The sequence below is a fragment of the Cygnus olor genome, unplaced genomic scaffold, assembly GCF_009769625.2.
Source record: "Cygnus olor isolate bCygOlo1 unplaced genomic scaffold, bCygOlo1.pri.v2 S102, whole genome shotgun sequence".
NCBI classification, from domain to species: domain Eukaryota; kingdom Metazoa; phylum Chordata; class Aves; order Anseriformes; family Anatidae; genus Cygnus; species Cygnus olor.
The window spans coordinates 158,806-170,703 of NW_024429084.1; the positions used below are offsets into that span (position 1 = coordinate 158,806).

The window sequence follows — 11,898 nt, forward strand, 5'->3', positions numbered from 1 at the left end:
GACTTTGGGCAACCTGATCTAACGGAAATTGTCCCTGTCCATGGAAGAAAATTTGACTAGACGATCTTTAAGATCACTTCCAACCCAAATTGGAAGTGACCTGTTCTATGAGTCTCTGACAGAAAAAAGGTTTGACTTTGAAGGTTTGACTTTGAATGAAGGTTTGCATTGACTGCAAGGTTCCTCCTGCCCTAGCACCTCCCAGGATTGGCAAGGAGCTGTCTCCTGTGTGTCAGAGAGGCTGGGAGTCCAACAGCAGTGCCATGGGCTTGAAGGATCACAACCAGCTCACTTCCACCTGGCCAACATTGTGGCTTTTCAGTACTTAAAGGGGACTTATAAAGAAGATCAGCTCTGCTCAATCAGGTAATGACAGGACAAGGGGGGATAGTTCCAAACTAAAAGAGGGTAGGTTTGAGATTAGAGGTTAGGAGGAAATTTTTCACTCAGAAAGTGGTGAGGCAGTGGAACAGGTTGTCCAGAGAGGCTGGACATCCCTGGAGGTTTTCAAGACCAGGTTAGATGAGGCCTTGAGCAACCAGATTTACTGGGTGGCATGTCTGCCTGTGGCAGTGGGGTTAGAATCTTTAAGGCCCCTTGAAACCCATGCCATTCTATGATACCTGGTCAGATTTTGGGCCAAAAAGGGGGTGCTTTGTAGGAATGGTATTATGAAGTCAGTGGTGCCTCAGAAATTCATAATCCATTCCTAAGAGAATGTCTGTAAAGCGGGTTGTGAGTTGAGCTCTTTCTGAAATAGCTGACAGGTCATCCCTTGACTCCTGACTGGGATCAGTGCCTTTAGGCTCACATCTGCCAGTGTCTGTGATAGGGCAGCAGAAGGCACTTGTTTTGCACATAGTTTGTGAGATCCACTCTTCCTAAGTACCCGGTAGGCCCCATAGGGGAAGAGGTCTTGGACAGGGGTTGTCATGTCAGAGGTGTCAGCTTTTGCCTAAAGTCATCCTTCAGGACTGCTTTCTGTTTTCTACACAGAGGGGGCTACTGCCTCCAGTACACCCGGGGGAAAATGAAGCATGCATGAGGGCCTGAAGTGCACTTTTGTGGTGGTGCAGAGCTGCTGAGCACAGCTGCTCCGCACAGCTGCTCCAGTAAAATGACTAATAAGCTGCACCCAATAAGATTACTGATATGGGGAGGTCAGGAAAAGCTTGCACAGGAACGATGTGAGATTTGGGAGAGGGAAGAGGAGCTTGGCCAGCAGAAATTAAAGATTCTGTAGAGGTAAGAGGGTTCAGATTGGCCACTTGCCGAGGCGATCGGCTCCGGGGCAGACGCGTTCTGCAGTGGAGCGGGGGATCGGGACAGGCAGGGCTTTTTTTCCGGCATCGAGGCCACTCAAGGGAGCCGCCAGAACCCGGCAGCCCTTGTGAGGGAGGCTGATGAGGCGTAGGCGGAGCCAGCAGCAACCCCTCCCTGGCCGTTCAAAAGCAGCCCCTAGGGAGCGCGAGCGACCAGGAGAGCAGCGAACAGGGCGGGCAAACAGAGCGTGGCGCGTCAGAAGGGGGTGGTGCGGCAATTAGCGCAGGCAGGGCGAGCAGGGAGGGCAGAGAGGGCAGAACATTCCGCCCCCGCCCATATGAACAACTCCTCTAACAGCTGTTGACTGCTAGCTGGGCTGCAATGGCCTACACCAGGCAGACTGCTCTCTCTAGAAAGTCTGTAACCACCCAGACTGACTGCCCGCTCAAAAATGCGGCAGTTCAGGTCTCCGGATGCAGGGAGTGTCTGAACCTGTTGCTGCCATCTGAGGGAGGCAGAGGGACTGTGTATATGAGGTGCGAGCAGGTGGATGACCTGGTCCGCCTGGTGTCAGAGATCAGGGAGGAGGTAGAGAGGTTGAGGGCTATCAGGGAGTGTGAGCAGGAGATAGACTGGTGGAGCAACTCCCTGCAGGGCCTGAAGGAGAGGTACCGGGGTGAGACACCCCAAAGGGCGGTGGACCCCCTGCCCTGTCGGGCAGAAGGAGGGGACCTAGGAGTTAAGGAGGAATGGAGACAGGTCCCTGCTTGACCTCGCAGGAGACACCCCCCTCCTACCGCCCCCACCTTCCCAGGTGCGCGTACACAACAGGTTTGAGGCCCTGGAGCTTGAGAGACTGGTGGGTGAAGATGAGGTAGAAAGTCTACCCAGGAGGATACCTAGGGCGAGGAGGTCGACTCCACGCCTCAAGACTGCCTCCACCAAGAAAGACAGAAGGGTAATTGTTGTAGGCGACTCCCTTCTCCGGGGGACAGAGGGCCCTATTTGTCAGCCTGACCCTACCCATAGGGAAGTCTGCTGCCTCCCTGGGGCCAGGGTCAGGGATGTTGCCAGAAAGCTTCCAAACCTGGTTCACCCCCCTGACTACTATCCGCTTTTGATAGTCCAGGCTGGCAGTGATAATATTGAAGAGAGAAGCCTGAAGGCTATCAAATGGGACTTTAGGGGACTGGGACGGTTAGTGGATGGAGCGGGAGTACAGGTGGTGTTTTCGTCCATCCCTACAATAGCAGGGAGGGGTACAGAGTGGACACAGAAAGCCCACCTGATTAACACATGGCTCAGAGGCTGGTGCCAACACAGAAATTTTGTTTTTTTTGACCATGGGGCACTTTACTTGGCACCCGGCCCGATGGCAGCAGACAGGTCCCTATCTCTAAGGGGAAAACGGATCCTAGCCCAGGAGCTGGCAGGGCTCATTGAGAGGGCTTTAAACTAGGTAAGAAGGGGGACGGGGCTGAAATAAGGCTTGTTGGAGCTGTGCCAGGGGGAAAAATGGCAAGGCCGGGGGAGAAGGCAATGGCCCGACTGAAGTGCATCTACACTAATGCACGCAGCATGGGTAACAAACAAGAGGAGCTGGAAGCCATCGTGCAGCAGGCAGGCTATGACTTGGTTGCCATCACGGAAACGTGGTGGGACCACTCTCACGACTGGAGTGCTGCAGTGTCTGGCTATAGGCTCTTCAGAAGGGACAGGCAGCACAGAAGTGGTGGTGCTGTGGCTCTCTATATTAGAGAGTGTTTTGATGTTGAGGAACTTGAGGCTGGGAATGATAAGGTTGAGTCTCTGTGGGTTAGGATCAGTGAGAAGGCCAACAAGGCAAGCATCCTGGTGGGGGTCTGTTATAGACCGCCGAACCAGGATGAGGAGACAGATGAGGAGTTCTACAGGCAGCTGGCAGAAGTTGCAAAATCATCAGCGCTTGTTCTCGTGGGGGACTTCAACTTCCCAGACATATCCTGGAAGCACAACACAGCCCAGAGAAAGCAGTCTAGGAGGTTTCTGGAGAGCATGGAAGATAGCTTCCTGATGCAGCTGGTTAGAGAGCCTACCAGGAGAGGTGCCCCGCTAGACCTTCTGTTCACAAACAGTGACGGACTGGTGGGAGATGTGGTGGTCGGGAGCTGTCTTGGGCAGAGTGACCACGAAATGGTAGAATTCTCTATTCTTGGCGAAGCCAGGAAGGGGACCAGTAAAACTGCTGTCTTGGACTTCAAGAGGGCAGACTTTGAGCTGTTCAGGACACTGGTTGGCAGAGTCCCTTGGGAGGTGGTTCTGAAGGGCAGAGAAGTCCAGGAAGGTTGGGCACTCTTCAAGAAGGAAATCTTAATGGCTCAGAAGCGGTCTGTTCCCACGTGCCCAAAGACGAGCCGGCGCGGAACTAGACCAGCCTGGCTGAACAGGGAGTTGTGGATCGAGCTTAGGAGAAAAAAGAGGGTTTATAATCTTTGGAAAAGAGGGCAGGCCACTCACAAGGACTATAAGGCTGTTGCGAGGCTGTGCAGGGACAAAATTAGAACGGCCAAAGCTCATCTGGAGCTCAATCTGGCCACTGCGGTTAAAGATAACAAAAAATGTTTTTACAAATACATCAACACCAAAAGGAGGACTAAGGAGAATCTCCATCCTTTACTGGATGCGGGGGGAAACTTAGTTACAAGGGATGAGGAAAAAGCTGAGGTGCTTAATGCCTTCTTTGCCTCAGTCTTTAGCGGCAAAACCAGTTGTTCTCTGGATACCCAGTACCCTGAGCTGGTGGAAGGGGATGGGGAGCAGGATGTGGCCCTCACTATCCACGAGGAAATGGTTGGCGACCTGCTACAGCACTTGGATGTACGCAAGTCGATGGGGCTGGATGGAATCCACCCAAGGGTACTGAGAGAACTGGCAGAGGAGCTGGCCAAGCCGCTTTCCATCATTTATTGGCAGTCCTGGCTATCAGGGGAGGTCCCAGTCGACTGGCAGCTAGCAAATGTGACGCCCATCTACAAGAAGGGTCGGAGGGTAGACCCGGGGAACTATAGGCCTGTTATTTTGACGTCAGTGCCAGGGAAGCTCATGGAGCAGATTATCTTGAGTGTCATCACGCGGCACTTACAGGGCAAGCAGGCGATCAGGCCCAGTCAGCATGGGTTTATGAAGGGCAGGTCCTGCTTGACAAACCTTATCTCCTTCTATGACAAAGTGACACGCTTAGTGGATGAGGGAAAGGCTGTGGATGTGGTCTACCTTGACTTCAGTAAGGCTTTTGACACTGTTTCCCACAACATTCTCCTCAAAAAACTGGCTGCTCGTGGCTTGGACTGGGGTCACTTCGTTGGGTTAAAAACTGGCTGGATAACCGGGCTCAAAGAGTTGTGGTGAATGGAGTCAAATCCAGTTGGAGGCTGGCCACTAGTGGAGTCCCCCAGGGCTCAGTACTGGGGCCAGTCCTCTTCAATATCTTTATCGATGATCTGGATGAGGGGATTGAGTGCACCCTCAGTAAGTTTGCAGACGACACCAAGTTAGGTGCGTGTGTCGATCTGCTCAAGGGTGGGAAGGCTCTGCAGGAGGATCTGGATAGGCTGGACCAATGGGCTGAGGCCAACTGTATGAAGTTCAACAAGGCCAAATGCCGGGTCCTGCACCTGGGGCATAACAATCCCAAGCAGCGCTACAGGCTGGGAGAGGAGTGGATGGAAAGCTGCCTAGCAGAGAAGGACCTGGGAGTACTGGTTGATAGTCGGCTGAATATGAGCCAGCAGTGTGCTCAGGTAGCCAAGAAGGCCAACAGCATCCTGGCTTGTATAAGAAGCAGCGTGGCCAGCAGGTCTAGGGAGGTGATTGTCCCCCTGTACTCAGCTCTGGTGAGGCCACACCTCGAGTACTGTGTTCAGTTTTGGGCCCCTCGCTACAAGAAGGACATCGAGGTGCTCGAGAGAGTCCAGAGAAGGGCGACGAAGCTGGTGAGGGGTCTGGAGAACAAGTCTTATGAGGAGCGGCTGAGGGAGCTGGGATTGTTCAGCCTGGAGAAGAGGAGGCTCAGGGGCAACCTTATCGCTCTCTACAGGTACCTTAAAGGAGGCTGTAGCGAGGTGGGGATTGGTCTATTCTCCCACGTGCCTGGTGATCGGATGAGGGGGAATGGGCTAAAGTTGCGCCAGGGGAGGTTTAGGTTGGATATTAGGAAGAACTTCTTTACTGAAAGCGTTGTTAGACATTGGAATAGGCTGCCCAGGGAAGTGGTTGAGTCACCATCCCTGGAGGTCTTTAAGAGACGTTTAGATGTTGAGCTTAGTGATATGGTTTAGTGGAGGACTTGTTAGTATTAGGTAAGAGGTTGGACTGGGTGATCTTGGAGGTCTCTTCCAACCTAGACGATTCTGTGATTCTGTGATTCTGTGATTCTGTGATTCTGTGATTCTGTGTGATTCTGTGAGATAATGTTGATTCTGCTCTAACAATGACTTAAAACAGTCATGTGAGGCCCTTACAGCATTGTAACCAGTATCCTTAATCCCTAAACCTAAATGCTACTCCACATCCCAACAGGATTCCTCTACTCCAATGCCTGACCTCAAAGCATCCATTTAAGCCAAAAGTCAGCCCATAACCCTTTTCTCTTACTCTCTTGCTCACCCTAATCCCTGCCCTTAACACTAGCATTAAAATGCTCTATTTAACCCTAGACAACTTCCTGACAGACCTAAAAAAAAAAACCTAAACCACAGAGTTTGCCCATACCCTAACCACAGACCTGACACACCAAGCAGAACACCAAACCCTCCCACTAAATCTTTGATTAATCTCTAACCCAGAAATATGAGACCTAGTCCCTAATCCCATGCATGAACATCTAACACATAAAGCCCCCGTTACTGTTCATTAACCTCCTCATCTTCAACCCCTCTACTAAGCCTTAACTTTAGGCCCTTGGCCCCTTGGGGCAGGGCAGGAATCATGAGGTTGCCGTGCAGTCACATGGCATTCAAAGATAAATGTGAGGGGCCATGGATCTGATCAGCATGTGGGCCACAAGGAGGAGATAGCTGGGAATGCCCTGATGAGCTCAGCTCTGCCTCAGGATCTCCTGATCCAGCAGGAGGAATGTGACTGTGAAAGTGACTGTGAGGTCACTTCTGTCTCTGCAGTTGATAGGGCAGCAGCAGGAACATGTCACAGAAAGGGACTGTGAGGTCACTTCTGTCTGTAGGTGGCAGGTCACCCTTCACTTCTCCCTGGGGTCTGTACTTTTTGGCTGACATCTGCCAGTGGCCCTGGTAGGCCAGCAGAAGGCACCTGGTTGGCATGCTGACTGTGGGATCCCCTCTGCCTACATACCCAGGACAACCCAGACAGAAAGAAGGCCCCAACATGGGTTGTCCTGTCCCTCCTGTTTGATCACATGACTGGACTGCAGGAGGCACAAGGCTTGGGTGTGTCTAGCCAAGAAGCTGCAAGGCCAGCAGCAGGCCCACGGCTTGGAAGATGCAGGTGAAGTGACTTCCATCTGGTTGGCTGACAGGCCACAAGAAGGCTTATGGGTTGGAATTCCTACTTTAGGAGTGGTTTCCACCCTGATGGAGCTTTCTTTGGTATTGGGAAAGAGCAGGAGAGGAAAACTGCCAGAAAGTGCACCATGGAAGGTTGGCACTGGCCACGAGGAGGAAGTGTCCCTCAAAGTGTCATGCTGTGTTGCCAGAGGTCACCCAAAGAGCGTCTGTGATCAGACCATGGTTTTGTGTTTCAAGAAACAGATGGTGAGGGTTGACAAGATATCGGTGAAATCACAGCAATGCCAGGATGAGAGCAAGGTGGTGAACAGAAACGGGTGTCTGCAGACTTCGAGGAAACAGGGCAAAGTGTGAGACAGCATAGGAAAGTCTGGAGTGGACAAAGAGGTGGGTGCTGGCAAGAAGGGCATTTTCGTCCCCTTGGCTAGAGCTTATGAGGAGATGAAGTACAGTCATTGCAATGGGGCCTCATTGCTTTCTTGTGACCCTGTGCAGAGGCTGGGAGGTGTCATACCATTGCTCTTCCTGTGGCATCACACTGCCCACCACATCCCACAGACCCCCAGGAAGAGCCCCAAGCCAGACATGGGGGTGCAGGATCTTCTCTTCCAGTGGCTGGGGTCAGTCCTTGACCCTTATACTTCACCAAAACAAACCAAGAGTTTTCTCAGCGCAGTACCTTTGCCTGTCTGTAATCATGGCCTCCAATTATCTGCCGTAACAAGTCCCCAGGGAGGCTTTCTTAGTAACAGCCCTCAGTGGGGCCCATTAATACTCCAAGTCACTTCAACTTTTCCTTCTGACTTTACTTTCTCAATCGGTTGCATCATTCTCCTCTCAGTACCTGAGCTTCATAGACTCAGCACCAAAATACACAATGGAACTTATTAAAATGCAGAAACTCCTAAGGAGCCCTACCTCTCCCGCAATTTTCTTCAAGTCTTCAAGAGTTGTATAGCTAATTGGAGAGCTTTCATTGTATAGTTAAGGAGGGAGATTTCAAAGAATATCTATCAGAAATATTTCTCATTTTAAAGGGTGATTTTTGTTGTGTTTCAGTTCAGATCATCATTCTCCAATTTACAGTGATCCAGGGCTACCCCTAAGGAGCTATGTATAGGGAGCAAAACCAGACTCTTGAGGTCTGACACTGCAAGGACAACCTTGTTTCTCACCACCCACCATTTCTGTCATTGGCCACCTGGTCCGTGCATCACTTTTACTTACACCAGTCAGAAGTCTTCAGGTGGATGTTACAGCTCCTTTGCAAAAGCTCACACCTGCTTTCCTTAGAGACCTGACTGCACAGACAGGTTTTTCCTACTTCAAACCAAATAACATGAAATCATGCTGCAATTTTCCAAAAAAACAGAGCAAGCTCCTCATCTTGTATGCCTCCTGTGAAGTTTACCTTCCCAGAAGAATGTCTGCACAAGAACTATTTTATACTGATAGATAGGAAATTGTAAATAATAGTGTTAGTATTAATCCATATCATATGAATTCAATGAGAAATGATGAGGATCTTGCTAAGGAAACAATTAGACAGACTGCTGATAGATGGGCAAGCTGGGCTGCTTCTACCTGAAGCTCAAAACAGCAACTGTGTCGATGAGAGCAGTCTAATGATCAAAGAGTAAGTGGAGGGCAAACCAGGAGAACAATGGGAAGTGCGTAGGTCCAGACAGGCAGCTGGAAAGGGGACATTCAGTAGGGTCTGTTTGATCAAGACATGCGGATGTGCCTGGAAGATGAGGGAGCACACCATGATAGACAAAGCGATGACCAAGCAAGTACAGGTGAACTTCAGAATTTCTTCTCCAGCGATGAATATACATCCTGAAAATTGAAATTTCTTCATGATAGAAATTACACTTCATGTGTAATGTTTTATAGAAAGGATTGAAATGTTTGAGGTGATGAATAGATGCTTTTTTACTTAAGTACTAAAGAAATTACTGGGTATTCAGGCAGAGCTTTGCTGTCAGACAATAAGCAAACAGGACATGCAAGAGACCAGAGCCCTTTGGAGGATGCATATGGAGCCAGGTGGAGATACCAGAGCGTGTCCACTGCCAGCAGTGGTCTTTGTCCCAATAACTCCAGCCCAGCCCAACACATCAAACCCCTTCAAAGACAACACCCTAGTTCAGTGGGTTTTTGGGATTCACCTAAATTTGAAATGGCCACTGGAAAACCCAATATACTCTCCCTTATTCCTAGTTAGCAGCTGAACATCCATTTACCATCATGGGTTATCTGTGGCAAACTCAGGCTGAAAGACTCATGAGCAGGACACTTCAAATGGCTGAGGCAGAACCCATCAGCTTACCCCAGTTTGTGAATCATTCCCTTCCAACAGGGATATGAAAGTAAAAAATGTGAAATGACCCGTCAGGTCAATGCACAGAGTACGGGAGAGTCCTACATACTGTGCTGTAGTGGTAGAAGGCAAAAAGCATTGCATTGTGCCTCAGAATAATCAAGGAGACCTAATCCAGTTCATCTGTGAGATAAAGCAAACATTCTAAGAATTGTAAAGGATGTTCAGCTGTGGCCTAACGTGAAGAAGGATGTTGATCGCTGGTGAAGGAACTGTCTTTTTGTGCCATAACCAATCTGGATTATGCAAGCACCACAACACCTAAAGGTAATATGTCCCATGTCTCTCTCATCCCACGGGACAGGGGAATGGAGCCGACAGCCAAGGGACACATTTGGGTGTGGAAGGTGGGGCCCAGCAGAGACAAGGAGTCAAGGCAGTGGGGTGAGGGAGGCCAGGAGAAGCAGCCCAAGGGGTGGTGCTGCTTGTGAGGACACATTTGTGCCAGCAGCCTGAGTGGCCAGCAGCTGTGCGCAGGCGAGGGGAGGCCAGGAAGTGCATGCCAAGAGCGCTCCTGCCAGCAGAGACAAGGCTGGGGCCGAGGGCAAGGGGAGAGGCAGGCGCAGGGCAGGGGGCTGCAAGGGCCATGCTGAGCTCCCTGCCCCTGCAGCAGCCACACTGGCCCTCAGCAGATGTGCTGGCCGGCATGCACTGGGAGGTCCTGGCGTGCATCAGAGAGCAGCAAGGAGGGCGCTGGAGAGGGCCGGGGTGAGGTGGGTGTCAGAGCCCCATGCGAGGTCTGGCTAGGGGTCCCCTCTGCTGCAGGCACCGCATGGAGCATGGCAGGAGGAGGGCAGGCAGGGCTCATGGCCACCTTGCTGCGGACAAGCCCCAGGCTGGGGGACAAAGCTTTTCCTGCTCTGCAGGCCCAGCAGCTCCTGCTTCGCCCCACATCCCCTGGCTTTGCCCTCTCCCTGCGCACCACGGGGCAGAGCCTGATCCTGGGCTCTTCCTGACATCCCTGCAGCTCCTGGCAGGCTGCGGGGAGGTGCCCCTCAGCCTTCCCTCCTGTGCTGCCAGGGCACATGGCTGCCTTCTTCCCAGCTCACTACCCACCAAGGAGATCCGACAGGGCTGCTTCCCAAGCTGAGCCTTGCCCAGAGTTAGTCCCCTGCAGAGACAGAAAATGGCCCTTGTCCTGGTGGCTTTTAATGGCCTTCCTGTCAATACATACTCTTCTCATCCTTTATCTCTTTTACTGAATTCAGAGGCCTAGGAGAACTTTTTGGTACAGACTACTGCAGAAAAATCATTGAGTCCCTCAGCTACATCTCTGCTTTTCCTCCACATTGCAGCTGGGCTCTTCATCCCACAACCTCTGCTGTACCTGAAGAGCAATTATGAGAAACAAGAGTCACAGAAAATGACTACCTGCTGGTTATTTTATTTAGTTAATTACAAAGAGCTTACCAGCACCTGTAAATGAGGTCTTTGGGTTAAAAAACAACAACAACAACAACAAAAACAGTAGAAGAAGTGAGACGAAGAAAAAATATTTTCATTGGAATAATATTACAAAGAATTAAAAGCAATTTTGAAATACATGAACAAAGGTGTTTCTGCCTTGCCTGGGTATATGTGAGGAAGATGTGCAGGTACCTCATTGATGGGGAAATACTGTATATTAGAATAACATCCTCAGTGCCTCCTTTAGCTCCTTGTTCCTCATGATGTAGATGAGGGTTTCACTGCTGGAGGCAACACTGAGTACAGAACTGAAACCACCAGGTCCAGGGATGGGAAGGTGATGGAGGGAGGCTTCACGTAGGCAACCATGGCAGTGATGCTATGCAGGGAGACCACGGCCAAGTGAGGGAGGCAAGTGGAAAAGGCTTTGAGCCAGCCCTGCTCAGAGGGCATCCTCAGCACAGCCCTGAAGACATGCACATAGGACAAGGCAATGAAAACAAAACTACCAAATGCTAAACAGACACTGAACACAAGTGCCCCAACTTCCCTGAGGTAGGGATCTGAGCAAGAGAGCTTGAGTTGAGCTTTAAGGAGAGCCTGAGGAGAGCTTTGACTCGAAACACATCTTTACTCGAAGCACATCTTTATACTTGCTGAGGGTGCACTCTATTCCATCGTCCAGGTCATTGACAAATAAGTTGAACATGACTGGACTCGGTGTAGATCCCTGGGGACACTGCTGGCTATAGGCCTTCAAATAGACTCTGTTCCACTAAGCACAACCCTCTGAATTCTGCCATCCAGCCAACTCACAATCCACCTCACTGACCACTCATCCATCCCACACTTCCTGAGCTTGCCTATCAGGATGTTATGGGAGACAGTGGTGAAAGCCTTGCTGAAGTCAAAGCAGACAACATTCACTGCTCTCCCCTCACCCACTCAGCTAGTCATTCCATCATAGAAGGCTATCAAATTGGTGAAGCATGGTTTCCCTTAGTGAACCCATGCTGACCACTCCTGATCATCTTCTTCTCCTCCACATGCTGGAGATGACCTCCAGGATGAGCTGTTCCATCGCCTTTCCAAGGATGGAGGTGAGGCAGACTGGCCTGTAGTTGCCTGGGTCCTCCTTCTTGCCCTTGTTGAAGAGCAGCATAACGTGAGCTTTATTCCAGTCTTCAGGCACCTCTCCTGTTCTCCATGACCTTTCAAAGATGATGGAGAGTGGGCCACCAGTAACATCCGCTAACTCCCTCAGCACTCATGGATGTATCCTATCAAGGTCCATGGATTTGTGGGTGTCAAGTTTGCCTAAGAGAT

At 50.8% G+C, this 11,898-nt stretch overlaps 1 long non-coding RNA gene across 1 annotated transcript in view; it reads left to right on the plus strand.

The window, feature by feature from the left end:
- Positions 1 to 10,881, plus strand: part of LOC121063090 — a 21,685-nt gene extending 10,804 nt beyond the window's left edge. The window contains exons 2-3 of the long non-coding RNA XR_005815837.1: positions 8,022 to 8,028; positions 10,808 to 10,881. This is a non-coding gene — a long non-coding RNA (uncharacterized LOC121063090). The remainder of the gene's footprint in view (positions 1 to 8,021; positions 8,029 to 10,807) is intronic.
- The last annotated feature ends 1,017 nt before the right edge of the window (positions 10,882 to 11,898 follow it).